The sequence below is a fragment of the Sitophilus oryzae genome, unplaced genomic scaffold, assembly GCF_002938485.1.
Source record: "Sitophilus oryzae breed Bouriz unplaced genomic scaffold, Soryzae_2.0 scaffold_935_pilon_pilon, whole genome shotgun sequence".
NCBI classification, from domain to species: domain Eukaryota; kingdom Metazoa; phylum Arthropoda; class Insecta; order Coleoptera; family Curculionidae; genus Sitophilus; species Sitophilus oryzae.
Genome location: NW_022147567.1, coordinates 306,400 through 326,700, shown reverse-complemented (window position 1 = coordinate 326,700; position 20,301 = coordinate 306,400). Strand labels below are relative to the sequence as shown.

The window sequence follows — 20,301 nt, the reverse complement described above, 5'->3', positions numbered from 1 at the left end:
ATCATAATTTTTCATCCGATGCAATTTAAAATAAAATAACGAAGAAAAACGAACAAAATAATTAAATAAGTTTCAGAAGCAAAACGATTTAGAGATAATTAGTTCGAGTTTTTGAGGATCGAGCATCTGATGCTCCGCTCTCTCCACTTCGGGTATCCGGTTTTAAATTGAGAAAAATGAAGGAACCGAACGCTGCTCATCAGTCTTGTTGATATTTTAATCACAATTTGTCATAATTAGGGGAAAGTCGTTAGGAAAACGCCATTAAGTCGTCGCGTCGCTGTTGAAAGGAGGTTTTCCCTAATTTATGACGGGTCGGATTAAGCGCTGCCACCTGGAGAAGGTTAGTTGGCGTCGCGTTTAACACCGTCTGTTTGTCTAAGGTAATGTAATTTCTTTAATTACTTTAATGGCTGGAAATTAGCTGAAAGAATTAGAGGGTTTTTAAAAAATTACTAAAACAATTAAAACGATTTTTCTTTAATGATGAATGATTTACTAAACAAAATACATTTTTCTACAACATAACATAACCTAACCAAACTGATAAGGTTCGAGAATTGATAGCAATGTGCGAAGTGGCACTTTTTATTCATTTTCCTATGCATGTAAATTATATGGGATTTTGGAATTTTGATTTTTGGAAAATGAAGAACTAAATCATAACAAATTATTTATTTCGAAATATTCAAGAATAAACAAATAACAAATATCAAACTTAACACTAATGCATATTCTAGTTATTATTTACAATATTAACATTAGTAGTACAACCAGTCCACGAACCAATATTTAATCCCAAACTAGATAGTTCTGAGTTTGCTTGAGATATGGGGGTTTTGGGACTTGAGACACTATCCAATTTTAATGTAGAGGTACTTGATCCCGGTATTTGATACTCTAAAATTTTATTTGATATTTGAATTTTAGTGTTGACAAAATCCTCGACGTATTCCTCGGCCACTGTCGAAGATTTCCATCCTCTGTGGTGCTTCAAACCATCGAGCACAAACGTATAATTTTGAAAGGAGTAATTATTATTATTTATATATATATATATATACACTCTCTTACACGCTGAAATCAAAAAAACGCTTCTACAATGACCAAATCTGTATATCACCACACACCACATAACACTGTATAAAAATATTCATAGAAAATCAAATAAAAACCGAAGTTATTATTAAACCCTAAATATTCTTCTCTATTTCTGTAACCGTTCAATAAAACACTTACATTCAAAAACGTGTTACATTATAATACGTTTTCCCTCTAGATAGAGCACTGTACACGGTAAGAAAATTGAATTACTTGGATGTATCCTAACCTCAAAATGGGCAGGATTTTTGAGTATGAATCTCGTAAATATCCCCAAGAGTCATAAACGTTCGTCGTATAAATTCTGAGCAGCATTATTTTATGAGTCTTTTAAAACGTATGCGAATGATCTAAATATTTTAGTATTGAAATCGTTGACATCCCTTAAACTGTTTTCTATAGTGGAAGTATATGAATACGAGGAAAACAGTTAAATTTTGAACAAGTTCTTATTGTTTATAAAGTTAGATGACAAACAATGTCGTAGGTTTATGACTACGAATATAATATATCGATGAAACAATGCCGACAACAATAGTGACATCACATTAAAAGAAGAAAATTATTTCGGATACCAGGACCATACACAATCTATGTTTTTGATTTTTTAATGTTTCCTTCTCGGTTTCCTTGATAACTTTCTATCTCAATTGGCTAGAAATGAAGCTAAAAACCAATGTTATCCCTACTAGTTTTAGGACCCCTAAGTTTTTAATAATTTCTTTAAGACCAATATTTCAGTTCATGCATTTATCAAATAATTATCAAAGTTTTCGTTGTGTCTTTAAAATTTCATGAAAAAATTTCTATCCCAATAATGTTACAGTGGTCTACACTGGATGTAAAATCGTTAAGTCAGAAGAAAACAAATACCTACATACAGACTTAGATATGTTTGTGGTTACATTCATTCCTTACGACTATTATTACAACATATTTATACAGAAAGTTTGAAGCTTTTTGGTTTTACCTAATTAAGAAACAGCTGATATCAGGTAGTAATTGTTAGTTTTATAGTAAAGTGAAGATTTCAGTTAACGTCTCCTTTTTACTGCCAGGGCTAATCTGGACGGGGCCTACTTTGTTTACGCGGAATCCGAACCGCGGTCCTCGGCCATATCATGGTCAATGGCCTACCGACTTGGCAAGTGTCTAAATCAACTCTTACTCACGAGAGATCCGATCTCATCCGGCCTCGAACCGGCGTGAATGAGCAATGTGTTTCAATAGATTTTACACTTTTGCCTTTATTGGACAACAGCACGATACAGAGTTTCGAACCGGTCACCCGTCCATTCACTAGTATCGCCTTACGTCGCTTAACTTCGGTGTTCTAATGGGAACTGGTGTTTCGACGTAGCTAGGCCTTTGCCCTTAATTGTTAGTTTAAAATGTGACTTCATATAACGTGATTTTAACAAAACGTTAACGGGTTATAATAGTATAGGTAAAATAACATTGACAAAATTGCTCTTCACTGGATCAACACAGTGATGTTTACAGAAAATAACTATTTATTTTATAGATTTTTTCTAGTGGCAAAAAAACAAAAAGTTTTTTAAAGAAATAAACTATATTGCTATGAACTTTCAAGTCTGTATTTTTGGTAAACAAAAGCGTTCAGTGTAACAACACTGGTCCTTACGAATTCGTAGGAAATGATTCGTACGAATTTAACCGATTACTTTGTTCCTGCAAACCATGTATTTAACTACTTATTTGGACTATAGATAAATAGAACTCTAACTAACAAAATTAAGGTTATAATCAATAATTAAGTTTTCAAATTAAAATTCTCAAAAGATATTTTAATTTTCCAAGCTTACGATGACCAAAGATCATATACACAGCTGGCTGGTAAAAACACATCTCGATCTCCCGATATCGTGTTATTATAATATTTTGTCGATATTTCTCCGCTATAACAGCTTTTTGGTGCTACCGACTACCCACACAGATGGTGTCGGGCCGCTGCCACGCCCTAGTTAAAACAAATGACGCGTCAGAAGGACCCCAGAACAGGGCCGAACGAAAAAAAAAACATTAAAATTTGTGGTCCGGGCTCTACCTGCGAGTTGGCCGTGTAACAGTAGCGACAGGTGAATAAAATAGGACATTTTTCCTAGTAAAAACTTTAAAAAATAAAGTAAAATGTGTTCTGCAAACCTTGGTAAAACTAAATTTTTTGCTAGTTCATCTAAATGAATTGTTTATCTTTCTTATAGTATATAGACAATTTAGTTTCGGTAGCTTGAAACCGATAGTAATATAACTATTTGAAACATCAGAGTTGTTTAAATCAGAAGATAAAAAAGATTGATATTCAACATTACAATTCTATTTCAATGATATATTGTTTACGCTGCATTTTTTGTTTTTAGGCAATTTTTTACGAGTAAACGCCAATTGACAAGCAGGTTTCCATTTGTATTCCAACGTTCATTGATTCTAAATAGTCGAACTATTTAGAAACATTTGTGGCATTATTGTTTCAAAGAAGGGTTCTTTACGCGCGTTGGGAGTAAAAATTCAAAGCCGTGAATGACGTCCGAGACGGCCGTGACGCGCGTGAGGAAAAGTGATAGCGGAGTGTTGCCTCAGCTACCCCTTTGTAAAACAATTTAACCCCTAGACCTCTCGTGATAATCTACCCCGATGAAAAATAAGCTTGTGGCAACACTGGGTAAGTAAAATCACTATAATAAACTTGATATTGTACCAACCTTGTGTGCTAGGAAGTAAATTTTCATGCATTTTTTCATCGATAGGTTTATAGCTTCTGAATAAGGGCCTAGGTAAAGTATCTAGCTCATTTGCCAGCTCAGAATTAGAATTTAGAGTTAGTAACTCGTATTTTCATTGGAGGACGCTGTCATATTTATTTCAAACCAATTATCAACGAGGATATTAGTATAATTTAATAAAATTACTGTAAATCACTTTAAATATTGAATTGTTTGTAATTAAACTGTAATTTCTGTATTATTAATCCGGTAAATGATAGAGATAAATAATTGTGATTGGTTAAAATTTTATTTTAAGATTAAACTTTTGTTAACAAAATTCTTAGAATTCGAATAATGAATTGAATAATGACAAGAGAAGTGACATCTGTCTAAAAAGACAGAGATTTAGAGTGACAATTTGGTTATCTAAAATTTAGAGCGACAATTTTGATTATGCAAAAGAAATACTGGTTTCCTAACGATTAACATTAATTTAAAAATAAATACCCAACATAAATAATGAACAAAACATTTACAGAAAAACAGACCACAGACCACACAAAACAAATTGTTGGTTAGTAGAAGTTAGTAGTAGTCAGAGACATAGATGTAATAGTATTTTGGTATAATGGCCACAGCTGCCAGGCTATCCGGCCGAGTGATAGAATTATCGTTTTTTAATAAAAAAAATAAAATTATAAAGCTAGAATAGTATACCGTTTTATACTAACTCTATTTCTTTTTAACCAAACCAAACTAAAACAATACTTTTTATTTCTACAATAAAAGTGACATTTATTCTTGTCATCATATTTACTATAAGGAATTTTGCGAAACAAGCTTTTAATACCAATTTCTTTATGAATAGTTGCCAATGCATTTCAACAATTTCCGATTCTTACGGGCGACACATTTTCCGAAAACGATTTTCCCATGTAACATTATTATTAAAACCCTCTTTTCCCGGTAATTGCCCGAAAGGAAATTAATTTTACTCGGAGGAAAATAGAAGACATATCGACCGCTTTCAGCAAAATCGCACAATTTTAATTTACTGAAAAGGTAATACGAAATGATCGCGACTACGGTAATTACCCGAAAACACGCGACGCAAACACACGCAGGTCGGTGATAGACGCTGCTGCAAACGTACGTACGTCGACGATTGAACGTTGATAAAAAAAAACCCGGCCATTAATGAGAGAAAAAACAGTAATCAAACTACTAAATCGGTACGTAAGCTTTTAATAACAGCGCTAATTCGTATAATTACAGATAAATAATAGAAAAATAATACAAAGCGATAAGCGAGATGTTTAGAAACGGATTATTATTGCTTGTTTGAAGCGTTGGCAGTGTGTTTTGCCAGTGCTACTTGAACCAGGGTTGGGTCCCGTAGTGAATCGTACGAATTACTACGCAGTTATATTACTGTAAAAAATATTTAGTTTTTTCCATTCAAATCGTTTTTGTTTATTGATCTATGTTGCAACTTAAAGCTTCGCATTCAGAACTTCCCAATTAGTGGTTTCAATTAGCGCAGAAGTGTGTTCCTGTGATTTGAATGTAAGCTTCAAAACTTCAAAATTAGTGGTAGGAATTTTCAATCAGTTTACAAACTTTTAAATTTAACACTAATTATACTTCAAAATTTGCGAATTTCATTTTGGCCTTTGATTATCATCCGTCAAAACAAAATTTGGTTAGACATCAAAAGTTTATTGTTTTATAAGCTAAATATTAGGCTTTCTCTATGGATACAACTGACTATTGAAAGCTGTTGCTAGGATATTCTATTAACTTTAATTGTGCTTTTTAGACATTTTGAAAGATCGTAAACCAAAAAATATAAAGTATAATTGAAACCACTAATTTATTCCACTAATTGCGAGCTTCTGAATGAAGCTTTATTGTTTAGTTTTTATCCAAAATTAAATCCATATTGATTTTGTTATTTTCTCTTGACTAGGGTAGCCAACTATCCTCTATTAGTTAGTCCTCTTTTCTCTGACGCGCCGTACTGGAAAAGTCCTATTTTTTACTACTTTAATGTCTGTGTTTACATGAGTCTAAAAAAATACAGCTATAAGCTCTTTATTCTATTTTTTTGCAATAAATCATATAGACAACAATATGTTAATATTTGCCTACATTCATCACACGAACATTCTTTCAACTCCTAAGGGTTATAACGAGGGTTTCCAAACTGGGATCCCGGGATTCGGGATTCCAGTGTATGTTTATCGCTTTAATTTCGATATTAAATCCCGGGATCCCGAAAATCTCGAAAAATTTAAATGTCCAATATAAAATGATTTGAGTTTATATAGTTTAGTCTTTAAAGGATCATATTTCATTTATACTAACGTAACAGAACGTCGATATCTAAAAGACGTATTTCGGTGTTTGCTATATATTTTTTTTGGAACAAACATTGCATTTTTTTACTTACTAAATATAAATGTGACTTTTTTTTGTCTATTTTAATAAAGCTCTTTTCTCATTTTCTTTGAGATATATTATATATATAGCTGCAGTTTTATTAGGTATTTCCTTATATTCAATTTCTCATTTTGATAGTCTATCCCGGGATCCCGAGATTATCAGTTCTTAACCCAGGATTTCAAAACCTCAATCAGTACCAATCACTAATCCTCTAATACGGTACTGCCAACTATTTCATTGTTGATCGCTCCGTAATATATCTATTTACAGTACCTAAAGAGAATTTCGTAAAATCTGAATAAAATATATATTAACCGTGATATCGAATAGATGAAATAAAACAAAAGGTTAATAAATCATTACACATCCTTGATTAAAGTAAACAAAACTATCGTTATCGCAAAATATACACAAACAAGCAACTCTGCTTGAAACAAATCATTCATGCTTTTCCCTACGCTATTCCCGTGCGTTGTTTTAAAGTTAAAGCAAATAAATAATAGTTCAAACAAATAAATTGTTAGGGGAAATGGGACAAAAAATACTTGAACTCACTCGAAGCCACGCGCCATACATCAAAGCTGTTTTGGTTTTATCGATTTTCTATCAAGCCCTGAAAAGGCTACGTTAGAATAGAAAAAGTTAAAAATAACACACCATTTACTTTATAAACATGGATTATTTTGTTTGGGTTCTTTTTATTTTTCGGTAAAATATGGAAAATCATAATTTTTACTTGTAAATATATCTTTTGCTACTTGTTAACGCTAAAATTATAATACATTCTTATAAAAACAATTTAAAGTATTTTCAGATTATAATTTTCGTATAAAAAATCCAATCCATTTACAGAACATTTAAAAGTATTTTCCAATTCATTTTTATTGTCAATACCATGAAAAATTCTGTTGAAAATATCACTTTCAGTATTTATTATTTTTGTAAATTTATCAGTTTTAATTTTTAAATTTATCTTGATTACATATCTTAACTATTTATCTATTGTAAGCTCGATGGTAAGTCAGTAATCTTCAATTTAGTCTATGATATTGATATTTTTAACTGTCTAATGTTAGGCTATATTTTATAATTATAATAATATAATAATAGCTCCTATAACGTTTAACACCTTGGGAGTAGGCAAGGTACAGCTTGCCATGCTAGAGCCGTTCAGTATACAAGGAAGGTAATGTGGCATTACGCTTCAAACGCCTATTATTACCCCAAGATTGTGAATCCCAATTATTCATTTAAGGCTGAGTCAGGTACCCAAACTATTTTTATTTTATTAAAAATAGTCGGTTGATGAAATACCGGCTGTGGGATTCGAACCTACAACCTTTGGATTGGTAGACGAGAGCTGTACCTCTACGCCATCGCCACCGGACACCTTTTGGCTATATTTTAAATTCTAAATTATTGGTGGTTATAATATTATAAATCATCAATTAATTATTTTAAGATACAAATCTAATTATAAGAATTATTGTACAGAAGAGCATTGACCACTCCATAAAACCAAATCTCCTAAAAAGCATAGGGTAGGTCGAGGGGTAGGTACACTTTTTATATAAATGAAGGTTTGTTATCAATTTACCGACAATTAATATTATATTAATTGAAATTCTCCAACAATATGTAACTTTTTAAAACACTTTTGACACTATTTTATTGATTTATTTTTATTCTTACTACATTTTTTGATTCCACAAAAGTAATATCTTTGTACAATATAAACTTATGTTGTTAAATGTGTCACCTATCTCAGCTTTTCCTAAAATTAAACTCATTTTAGACCATATCCGGTTTTTCTGTATTAAATCATTATAATGTCTGTAGTATTATACTAATTCATTCAGGGCAACTTTTAATGACATTCATCATTAAATATCTATTTAAAAATTACGTCAAGGAACTAAAAAAAAACTTTTTTTAATTGCTTTATTTTGATATTTCGTATTTCCTAATATACGCAGTTTTTTTAATATAGTTTATCAATCCTTAGCGTAGTTATTAACATTCTTATTAAATACCTTTATTTTCTTCTATTTCTTTTTAAAATAAACGACGAACGAAACTTTTGAAAAGTTTTCTGGTATATTAGTGAAATATAACGTGCGTATCGTGCATTTACATATTATGCACATAAATCTAATCTAGTATTTTACAGAAATAGATCGTCAGGACTTTTAACTTAATTTCTTGTGTTAAGAATAATTTATGATATGTATTGAAATATAAATAATTCTTTGTATTCAACTTTTACGTGTGTTCTAAGACGTCTATAAGTAAAATAAATTAAAATATTGAATGTTTTTTAACTGTATATAAATCATTAATTTCAACTTAATATGAATATACTGATGAAAAATGAATGTCATGCAAACATAATACAAATTTAAATATATAGGAGATTTAAATAATCGTACGAAAACAGATATCATCTTATTTTCTTTAGCATAAAACAGAAAAAATGATTTGTTTTAAAATATTTAAATTTATAATAAATTATAAATATTACTTTGATAAAATTAGTTCATATCTTAACAAATTTTAATATAGAGAAAAATTTCAGTTCCTCTTAAAGGATTTTTCATTTTCAAAATTGACAATGACCTATAGCCACCAATACAATTAAATGGAAAATGTAATTCTTTTTTTGAAGAATAACTATCTAAAACTTATTAAATAACTAGTTTTTTAACTGAAAATAACTAAATTTTCAAATAAAACAGAGAACTTTAACTCCGAAATAAAAGAAAATTAATCAGATGGCCAGCACAGAACAGAACGATACTTTTCGAGAAACAAGACATCAAACTTGGTGTTTTAATCAAAACTTTCACGACTTTCCACAAGTAAACGGCTGTAATTGGCGAAGTTTTCTCATTCGCCCGAATCGCTTTATTTTCAGCTCTATATTTTTATCGCTTCGCCAAGCTCATTGCAAATGCAAATATATACGAAAATAGAGAAGGTATAAGAACAGAAAAGGTCGGAACGCCTCAGCCACCTTTGCAAATGATGTTTTACATTAAAAACACAGATTTAATTTCTAACTGGATTAGATCTTTGTTTGACAAAACTTGCTCTATGTGTATCCAAATCTGTTGCCTCCAAATATGTATTGGTTAAATATTTGAGTATAATAATACAAAATATAATTACGTTTATACCCATCTTGTCATCGAAACTGCGTGGTATGGATTTTAACGTGATGTAGACATCTTAATGAGAAAAAGAAATATATTAAAAAGAGATAAAAGTTGAGTTGATACATTTCTTCTATGCGGTATTGCCGGATTTTGCATAAAAATTTCAAACCGCACAAGTAGACGTTTACGAAAAATTGCATTTCGAGTTACGAAAAGTTGCCTATAGGGTTGGAACTTTATTTCTCACAATTAGTTACTCATTTTTTCTACAGCTGTAATAGATTATATTTAATCTTTATTTCAGTAGCATTAATGAAATTTTTTAAAATAGTTAATTTTCTTCTACACATATTTTCCTAAGCATGTAAAAACCGGCAATACTGTATGCCGCTTTTTATTTTTTCTCTCTGTCATTTATATTTATCTCTGTCCCATGTATTAAAATACAGACCAAGCAGATGACGTGTCCAGGATGTTATAAGTAGGTATTCTCTGTAGAATGCTATTCTATATTGAAAAAACTGCTGTTTTCTATTTTGGAACAAAACATACCAGGACAGAGAAACCAAACAGTATTCGAATTAGTGACTTACAAGTTACTTTAACCAATGATTCAAAGTTTCTTGGGGTCTATATTAATGAATTTTTGGACTGGACTTTAACAATAAACAATTTACTAAAGAAATTAAACTCAATCTGCGTCAGTAGTAGAATTCTAGTTAACTATATGGATAAAAATACATTAAAAATTTTATACTATGACAATTTGGAATCGGTTTTGACACATGTTATTAATTCTGGAGAAGAAATTCAAATGTGAAGCATACACTTGTCATAGAAAAACGTATATTAAGAATTTTAAATAGAATGTCTTGCAAGAATAGGTTTAGAACCGATAAATGCTGACTGATTTTGGGTTCTATATATTGAATGCGTAAGTTTCTCCTTTAGGAACTTTATGAAATGAGTTTTTCCTTTAGGAACAGGGATCAATTTAATGCTGCACACACAAGTTTAGCGTTTTTGAAGATAGTCTTCACTCTATGTGTTTAAAATTATATAACAGGTTTCCAAATAATATTAATAACATCGTACTCTGTATTTAGGGATATAGTTAAAGATCTGTTAGTAGACTTAGAGCACAGTTTTGACTCGAGTTTGGAAAAATATTTTATGAAAGCATTAACATTTCATGCTTCATTTCTATGTAACATTTATACATAACATAAATTTTAAACTAAAGTTGCTTATTATGATTGGATGTTACTCAAAGAGAATTTTAGAAAAAATCCAAAGCAGTAAAATGATAACTGAGATATGAGGATGATGAATTATTTGCAATTATTATGACTTATATCAATAATAGACAAGTTTTTAGAAAACCAATTATTAGATCTAAAGATGAAAATGTCACGATTTAAAAAAAAATGATAAGTAGGTACTACAGAATAATAAAGATGAAGAATTGTTTGGAAGTACGTACTATGTTTTAGATCAGTGTTCTAAACAACAGTTCTTTGATTGTTTCCCTGAAGATATTAATAGCAGTTGCGACACTTGCAGATAGTTAATCCAGCTGCAAATACTGAATCCCCTTTTAGCTGATTCCTTTCAGCAAATTCTAATAAACACGAAAGAAGCACTTATTAAAATATCAAGTGATGGAATGTTTAAGATCTAATTTTTTTCTCAGAATGTGGATGAATTTTGGAAAAAGATGAATTTTGGAAAACCCTGTTTGATACCATTTGCAACATCATATTTATGTGAGTTAAGTTTTTTGACTATGAATGTCATTACAACAAAAGTGAGAAATCTTCTAATATCAACTTGAATATAAGTATATAAGTATCGATATAAGTATATACAACGATATAAGTATATACAATATCTCATTAGTCTCATTATCTTTATAAGATTTGACTTTATTTGTGTCTTATTTTTAGTTTTATGCTCCGTTTGATAATTAATTGCCATTTTTTATTAACGGCGTTATTAAAATAAAAATAGATGATTAAAATATGATGCTTTGTCTAAATATTATTATTGCAGAACTTGGCTCATACCTTGCGGATATTTCTATTTTCAGTTCTATATTTTATCGCTTTAAGATACTCATTGCACATGCAAATATATACAAAGTTAGAGAAGGTACGCACAAAAGAGCGGAACGCGTGAGCCACGTGTGCTGTGAGTATATCCAGCTATTTCGGGGCGGTATTTTTCTAGATTTCGTATGCAAAACGGGTGTGACATAGACTTAAGTATTATGGAAATGAGGAAAGGGTTAGTTAGTAAATGATATGGGGGTAGGAAGTTTGTCAGGCGCGTGTGGACGGTAAACATTATAAAAAACGAATAAAGAAAAAAGTGCGACCATTATTGAATGGAGTTAGCAGTGAATATAATTTACTGGAAGATCACCTGGAATAACATTAATAGAAAACGTTAGCGAAGGAGATTAACCATATTCAACCACTTTTTTGAATTGATATGCTAAATACATCATGTATCAGATTGAGGGTAGTAATTATGTTGGAGTAGGTACTTTACATAAGTAAAAAAACACTTATATAAATGACAATTTCAAAATTCGTGGATTGCTGGTAGAAGCAGATGGTGTCTCTAATGTACATAAATAAAATTTAGTCCAAGAGTGGTGTCAAAAATTTAGAAACTTCCAGAATGGTGGTTGAAAAGTGATGAAAAAAAAGTGGTTGAAAAGTGTAAAGTGATAAAAAAAAGGAAACTAAAAAAATTAAAACTTTTTATTGATTTTCAGTTTATTGATTGAATATGTAAATCAGTTGAGTGAAGTTTGTAATTAAGGTTGTCAAGAAGATTGATTACCTTTTTCTAGTTCTCCAAATCTGAAATAATTTTGAAACGAATTGATCGAGATTAATGTACAACATTTTCAAAATCAAATCATATAATCTCGAATTAGCTTAAGTAGAATTTTTAAGGACATGATGGGATTTACCTTACAATTGTTTTTATCGAATCGCTGAAATCACTTATCCGAAAATACAATCAAAACTTGTTAGCACACATTAATAGATAAATAGATTACCATAGAACTTGAAACAATGGCTCTGTTGATGATTTTGGGTAAATTTTAGGAAAACTAACTTCATTACTTTAAAAAACCACATCCTTGCAAGAATATAATAGAACTCTAAACAATGGATCTGTTGATGATTTTGGGTATATTTTAAGAAAACTAACTTCATAACTCCAAAAAACTTCATCTTTGCAAGATTACACAAGGACTTTGAACAATGGATCTGTTGATGATTTTAGGTATATTTTAAGAAAACTAACTTCATGACTCCAACAAAGTTCTCCCTTACAAGGAAAGACAAATTTAATTTCTAATTGAATTTGATCTTTGTTTCAAAAATTCTTCCTTTAAGTGTCAGATTTGAAGATTGCAAATGATTACTTATTAAAAGCTTGGGTAATTTTAAGATTTATAAATAATCTTGTAGTTCGAGTTTCCTAGGAGATTAACCAAAAACAATTTACTAGATAAAACTATTATTTAGAATCAATATGAGTTGTACATTAGAACTTTTCTCGGAAAACAACTTGATGAAATGACTGAAGGTATTTGGATACCTATTTAAACATATCAGGATTTCGAATTCTAATTGTTCTTCAATTTCACGGAATAAAAAGGTGACGAATTGTTTGGTATTAATAGGATTTTGACTCGGATTTCGATAACATAATCCCTGTGGCTTCCAAACATTTGAATCATGACCATCTGGAGAATATGTTAGCAAGAAAAGAAACACTGATCTTGATTCGTTTAAGATAATGATGTAATATTTTTGAAAGCTGTGACAATACAGTTTAGTTTTACTTTCATGGAACGAAGTTGAGAACACGGGATTGATAAAAATGAGCAGATGTTCCGTCTATTGATTTAATGGTAGACTACTTTGAATACGATGATTTTTAGCAATATTTTTTGACGTTTAAGGGGAATTTTGGTAATTACACAATTAGCTGTATGGTAACACCAAATATGAAAATATTGTGTGTGTGAAATTAAACAATGATTTGCTCTGATTGTGTTTAATATTAGATTATTCTATATTTGACACTTTTTGGCCAATCACCAGTCTTGGTTTCAAAATACTAAATCTCTCATTACAAGTTTGATGGGTCTGTTTTATCTGCCTGGTGTTTGAAAACATGAATTTTGAACATGTATACACGATCTTTATAGTTCTTTGCGTTTTAGTGTACATATTGTTGGAGAACTTGCCACTTCATTACACTTAACAACGATTACCTTTGCACATTCCTGACACATTAACAACAGTAATCCGTAAAGTTTAGCCACCTCAGTCACAACAAGTATACAATATGTATGTATATCACTCGTCAACAACAACGAAGCCGCACTAAAGCAAACTGTCACACAGTCCTTCTGGCACAACAAATAAATAAAACACCCTCGAAACACTATATTTTCAGTTCGTTGCAGATCGATCTTGTCGCGCGGCCAATCAACAACGATACTACAGCGAGAGATCTCAACGAATACAATAGGAATGATTAAAACTAAAACAAAAAATTGCCGGTGCGGCGCGCAACACCGTATAACATCGTCACTCGCTGCTATTTGGGCTTCGACTGCTTTCCGCGGAGGAACGGTCGTCGCTCGTAGGGGCGGAGCGATGGTGGGGATGGGCGCCCCACCACCGCGCGCACCTGGGCTGGATACGCGGGCCGCGGAGGGGGTGTGGCGGGGCGAGGGGCGCGGCTCCCGTCGGCGGGGTGGGGCGGAATATCTCGCGCGCGCGAGAGACGATGCCGCGAAATAAGGATCGAGCGTGTGTGCGTTGTTTCTCTTTTAAATTGGAGGAATGTGATTATTGAATTGCAACGAAGACAGATAGAAGGAGAAGAAGCGGGCGCTCTAATTGCGAACGGAGAGGCGTGGTGGGAGGGGTGGGCGAGAGGTGGGGGGCAGGGCGCGAGAGGAGTGCGCGCCGAGGGTAGAATTTTCAACTAGGAGAGAAGAGCGATTTCGTTTCGGTTTTATTTCGTCGTCGTTTTTTTCCGGGATGGAGATTACTAACGCGGGTCAATTAGCATATCTTTTCGGATAAATAAATCTGGTTATAATGGTAAATTATTGTTTTTCGGATAATTGCGAAGTTTTGAGAAGAGCTAGACTGAACAAGTGGGGTCATTTGAGTAAGCGGACTGTATATTTTAGTATGTTATATTAAAATAATTTCTCCATGACGTTCATAATACCTACATGAATATAAAACTTGTATTAGACTCCTTCTTTGGTGTTTTTGTTCAATAACTATATGCAGGTACTTGGAAGCCACTTACGAGGGAGCATACTGACCAACATGCTTAGCAATATGTTGATGAACCAACATATACCATATGCCACATAGAGCAATATGTTGATCAACCAACAAACACTGGCTCAAGTTTCGTTTACTTGAAATCAGTTATGTAAGAAATATTTGTTTATTTAGTATTTGGAAGCCTTTTCAAATCGTTGTTATAAAAAATTTTCTGCGGAAATGCATCCTTTTCGAGTTTTTCAACATTAGAATAGCTGAAATCAAGGCTACTCTCGTTTACTCGAAATCAGTTATTATGTAAGAAATATTTTATTTATTTAGTATTTATACAAGCCTTTTCGAATAGTATGTCATAAAAAATGTTCTGGAAAAATGCATCTTTTTCGAGTTTTTCAACTTTAGAATAGCTGACATTAGGGCTATTCCAGTTTAGTTTATTTAGTATTTGGAAGCCTTTCTGAATATATAGTATGTCAGCAGAACTTTTCCGTGGAAATGCATAATTTTTAATAGAATAGCTGAAACCAGTTACATAAAAACACGTTTTTGATTTTCATTCTAGAAATGTTTCTAGACATAGACACATAAAAAAACTTCTTGCGGAAGTGTACCATTTTCATTTATTAATAAAATGTTGTAAAATATAGCAAGATATTAAAACTACTAGGCAGTTTTTGTTCATTTTCGTTTTTTCTCGGTACGAAATTGATGTCTAAATTACAGTATCTACTAGGTTAAGTTCATACCTCCACAAGAAAAGTGTTTAGGATGTAAAGCAGGAACACGTTTTCAAGTAACTGATCTGTTATTCTGAAGTCGGAAAAAAATGATACATTTCCGTAGAGAAATTTTTATGATTTTGTATTTGGGGAAGATTCTATATACTGGATGTTTTGTTGTTTTTTTTATAAGTGATTTCAAGTAAAAAAACTTCACCCCAAACGTGCTAGGAAACTTGTTTGAAACCACGCATTCGCTAACATCTTCATGCATGGCTACAAGACTAACATTCTTCCGAGTAAATGGCCAGCTATTAACTAATAATAAAAATTATAACTGAGAAATATAGACATCGTCCTAATATTTTAAAAATAAATACTCGAAATTTTTGTTTTGAGACTCCCCACTGGAGAAAACATTATTTTTGAAAAAATATGCTATTTAGACTCAAGAATAACGAATTACTTTTGGTAGGGAACGGTCTCATTTGTGGTTATACATGCGCTCATTTGTGCTCATACATGCTCTCGTAATGGAACGTTTCCGCATAATGATTGTGAACGTTCAACAACAAGTGATGTTGATTTTCGTTACTTTTGATTAACGCTTACTAATCGTTACTCGATTACTAAGTAATAATTTCAAATATTCGTTACTTTGATTACTATGATTACTTTTTATTGATTTTGGTACTGTTGTGAATTTTGTCAACTGCTGTCAACCTTTGTGTTTAATTTCACCTGCTTAAGGGATACATTTTCAAAAATAGACCTTTAGTAGGTACCCACGTTTGATTTAATGGACTGGAGACTGGAGACTCTGTGTGTTAATTTAATACTTCTAGAACAATTACAATTTTTAGACAAATATTCAAAAGTTTACATGTACAACTTAACAAGTATAGCTAGAGACGTAAGAAATATAAAATAACACGCGACCGGTGCTATCCCCAAGTCTCTTCCTATATTTGTACAACTGTACAAAATTTCACCACTAATTTCACACTTTTAGGGGATGAATTTTAAAAATCGTTTCTGAGTACTTACTTCTTACTTTCATCACTTAAAGGCACAATATTCAGTGCAAATTTTCATACTCTTAAAAAAGATTTTTTTTCTGAATTTTTTTTTCATCCCTCATCTCACACCCTTAAAAAGCGAATTTCTAAAAATTGCTCCTTAGTGTTCAATTACGTTACCTAAAGAACATCTACTAAAATTTCATACTTCTAAAACCCAATTTAAGAAATTTTTGAGACAACTTTCACCCACTTTTTCACCTCTTAGGAGGTGAATTTCCAAAATAAATCGCTTCTAGATACTCACTTTCGCCATTTAAGAAACCTCTATAAAAATATCATACCCCTAGGATTAATTTAAAAAAATATATACAGGGTGGTCCGAACTGTATTCCGGAAACTTCGCCAGTATATTCTGCAGATAAAAATAAGTAAAAAACTTCGTATAAACGTATGTCCTAAAATGCTTAGTTTTAGAGATACAGGGTGTAGAACTTTCATTTTTATTTCGATTTTTTCTAAATAATTTCTGAAATAACGTCAATATTTGGATGAAAATTAGTGTCTGGGAATTTTTTGACATGAGAAATTTGATTTTGAGGTCAATATGACTCCTACTAGTAGAGGGTGCCACCTACGTGTGTTTTAACTGTTTTGAAACGTAATAACTTTTTGTCCGTACCTGTATAAAACTACCGAGCGAAAAAATATACATCTCTGTGATTTACGTAAAAAATATCTCTTTATAAAAATCGCTACGAGCAACCGTTCTTAAGATATTTAGAATGGAAATAGTAAGTACATGTCATTATTGACAAAAAATACACACACGTTGAGAGTAGATAGTTATTTCACTGAAATAATAAATTAGGGAAATTTTAATTTTTTTTAAATTAATCATAAATTTTTCTGCAAAAAATGATGATGAAACAATTCCTGTTGAATATTTGGCACAAAAACATTTCTAATTTATGATTTGAGTCTAATAACTATTTAGTGTCAACATGTTTAATTTATTTCAATGATGACAGGTATTGATAATTTCTATTCCAAATATTTCGAAAACCTTTTTCACGTAAAAAACGTCGTAAATGTTTATTTTTTTACTCAGTAGTTTTATACAGGTACAGACAAAAAGTTATTACTCTTCAAACCAGTTAAAAAATATGTAGGTGGCGCCCTCTACTAGTAGGAGTCATATTGACATCAAAATCAAATTTCTCATGTCAAAAATCTCCCAGAGACCAATTTTCATCCAAATATTGACGTTACTTCAGAAATTATTTGGAAAAAATCGAGATAAAAATGAAACTTCTACACCCTGTATCTCCGAAACTAAGCATTTTAGGACATACATTTATACGAACTTTTTTACTTATTTTTATCTGCAGAATATGTTACCGAAGTTTCCGGAATACAGTTCGGACCACCCTGTATACAAAATTTCACCACCAGTTTTACCCCTTATGGTGTAAATTTCCAGAAATCGCTCCTCAGTGCTCAATTTTGTCAACATTTTTACAATGCCATACTATACACATTACGTGTATGTACGACCCATGATAAATGCTAAATACTATAAGTAGTAATAGTAATCAAAGTAACTGTATAGTTTTAAAACGAGTACTCGAGTAACGATTAGTTACTTTTTCAACATCTCTATCAACCAGCCATTTTACCGACATTGAAATTTAAAATAATTTAAATTTACCAATCTGTTTTCTTGGTGGTGTCAATACCAAAACCATATACCGAACGAATTCAAAACATGAAAACGTAGTATGTAATAAATAATGCGTGCCTAAAGTAATTTATGACACATAAGTAAACACCTACATGGACGTATACAACCACGCGAAGATGGCTGCTTATAAGTCAAATTATTATTTGTTCATCATAATTAAATGATTTATGAATAATAATGACACACAAATCACCATTATTTATAAATACTAAATTATTAATTATTGAAGAATATTATTAAGTTATTAATCTTGGTTTATTATCAACCAGTAAGGAAGTAGGCATATGGTGAATAAATAAATTAATAAAAAATCCAGCTTTTTATTTCATTTAGATAATTTAAAGGTGAAATTCTAATTTATGTAATAATTAACAAAGAGCCCGTTGACGTAGAACGTCATTTGTTTTCTTTTGTTATTGTTAGTTTCTCCTTTCATTTCGATTATGAATTCTCTTTTATTCGGCTAGTTAGGAAAATTACTTGTTACGAAATTTTAATTTACTAAAAAAAATAGTAGTAAAGGTCTAATATATTTGGTTTAATCTATTAAAAATTAATTGTTATTCTGCCGTTGTACGGTTCAATATTCTATTTCACAAGAAGTGACGTATATTAGACAAAGCTAGTGGAGCATTGATTCGATCTCAAATATATTACCACAAATGGAAGAAAAACAACTGTTAAATGACACCCAGCAAAGGTTGTTAAGTTGAAGAAATTAAAGAACTTAACTTTGGAAGAAAAATTGATAGGACATGTTATAGAGTTAAAGAAAACATCCAGAAGACTCATAAAAGAAAACTTGCCAAATAAATTCGAAAGCTGGCAACTTCCAGAACCAAAACAAATGAAGAGGTAAAAAAAGACAATCGTCAATTTATCCTCTAGGGTTCTTTCCAGTTCTGAATAACAAATCTTGAGTTAGGGGCCCATCAACTTTGCCCTTGCTTCAAAAAAGAGACCCACCCTGGATATTATAAGTTCAATATAAACATTGAGGGTTGGGGGTCCAGATGCAGATGAACTGAGGCAGAAAATAAGAACAGGCCTGGAAAAGCCAGAAAAGCGGACATCCAACATCACCAAGGAAGAACAAGCTGAGATTATAGAGCTATGGAAGGACGACATTATTAAGATTTGACCAGCGGACAAAGGTAAGGTAACAGTTACATTGGACGCCCATGAGTACGATCAAAAAATCGAGGAGATTCTGGCTAAGTGATCCAATTAAGATAATTGAAGGAAAAATCTACCGAGCTTTATACAAATATAGAGAGATTAAATTTATCCATATCTATTTTTTTAATATTCTGGCATCCAGCGCATTCAATTTCATGGTATTCTTCGATAGATACATCACCTTTTTCTAGATTATGTTTAATGTGTCAATAATAGTTTCTTGTACATTTATTTCTTTTTAGATTTTTGACTTTTCTGTCCTCTTATATTTTTAGGAATTGTCAAAATTTCTGGAAAATACATATTGGCTGTCCTAAAACCAACCAGTTGTTAAGGTTATAGACAACCGTAAAAAATATTTACTCGTGTGGTTGTATTATAGGGAATTCTGCACCGATCTTCATTAGAAAATATTTGAGGCAAGCTTTTCGTACATAATATTTTGCACCTAATTAATTTGCTTGAATTTTTTCAATTTGAATCTTATTATTTTTGGAAGAATTAAAATTTCCGTAAATTAGTTAACTGCCAATTAGTTAACTATTGCTAGGTTAAAAACAACAATGGACAATATATTATGTAAATCACGGCCTAAGACTCACTCTTGTCGACAGAGTACCTATATTGTATATACCTTCTATATACCTAGTATTATTAAATTATTTTTTTTATATCTAGTGTCATTATTATTATTTGTCATTTTATATACCGGCTGTGTCAAAAAACGTCTCTCGTGGGAAGATTCCTCACGTAAAAATAAGATTTATTTTTCATATCAACATAGGTCCAATTCTGCTTTGTTTCGTAGTTAGAGGGTGTTTAATAACAAAGAAAGTTTTAATATTTTTTTTTATTTATTATAATTTTCTTC

At 31.3% G+C, this 20,301-nt stretch overlaps 1 protein-coding gene across 2 annotated transcripts in view; it reads right to left on the bottom strand.

The window, feature by feature from the left end:
- Window positions 1–20,301, bottom strand: part of LOC115890855 (zinc finger homeobox protein 4) — a 228,676-nt gene that overhangs the window by 179,094 nt on the left and 29,281 nt on the right. Inside the window, exon 1 of one of the 2 annotated variants that reach the window (XM_030911206.1) lies at window positions 13,731–14,053. The exons of the other annotated variant lie outside the window; for it this stretch is intronic. The gene's annotated coding sequence lies outside the window, so the exon portion shown is untranslated. Of the gene's footprint in view, window positions 1–13,730; window positions 14,054–20,301 lie in introns of those variants that run through there. 2 annotated transcript variants of the gene reach the window in all.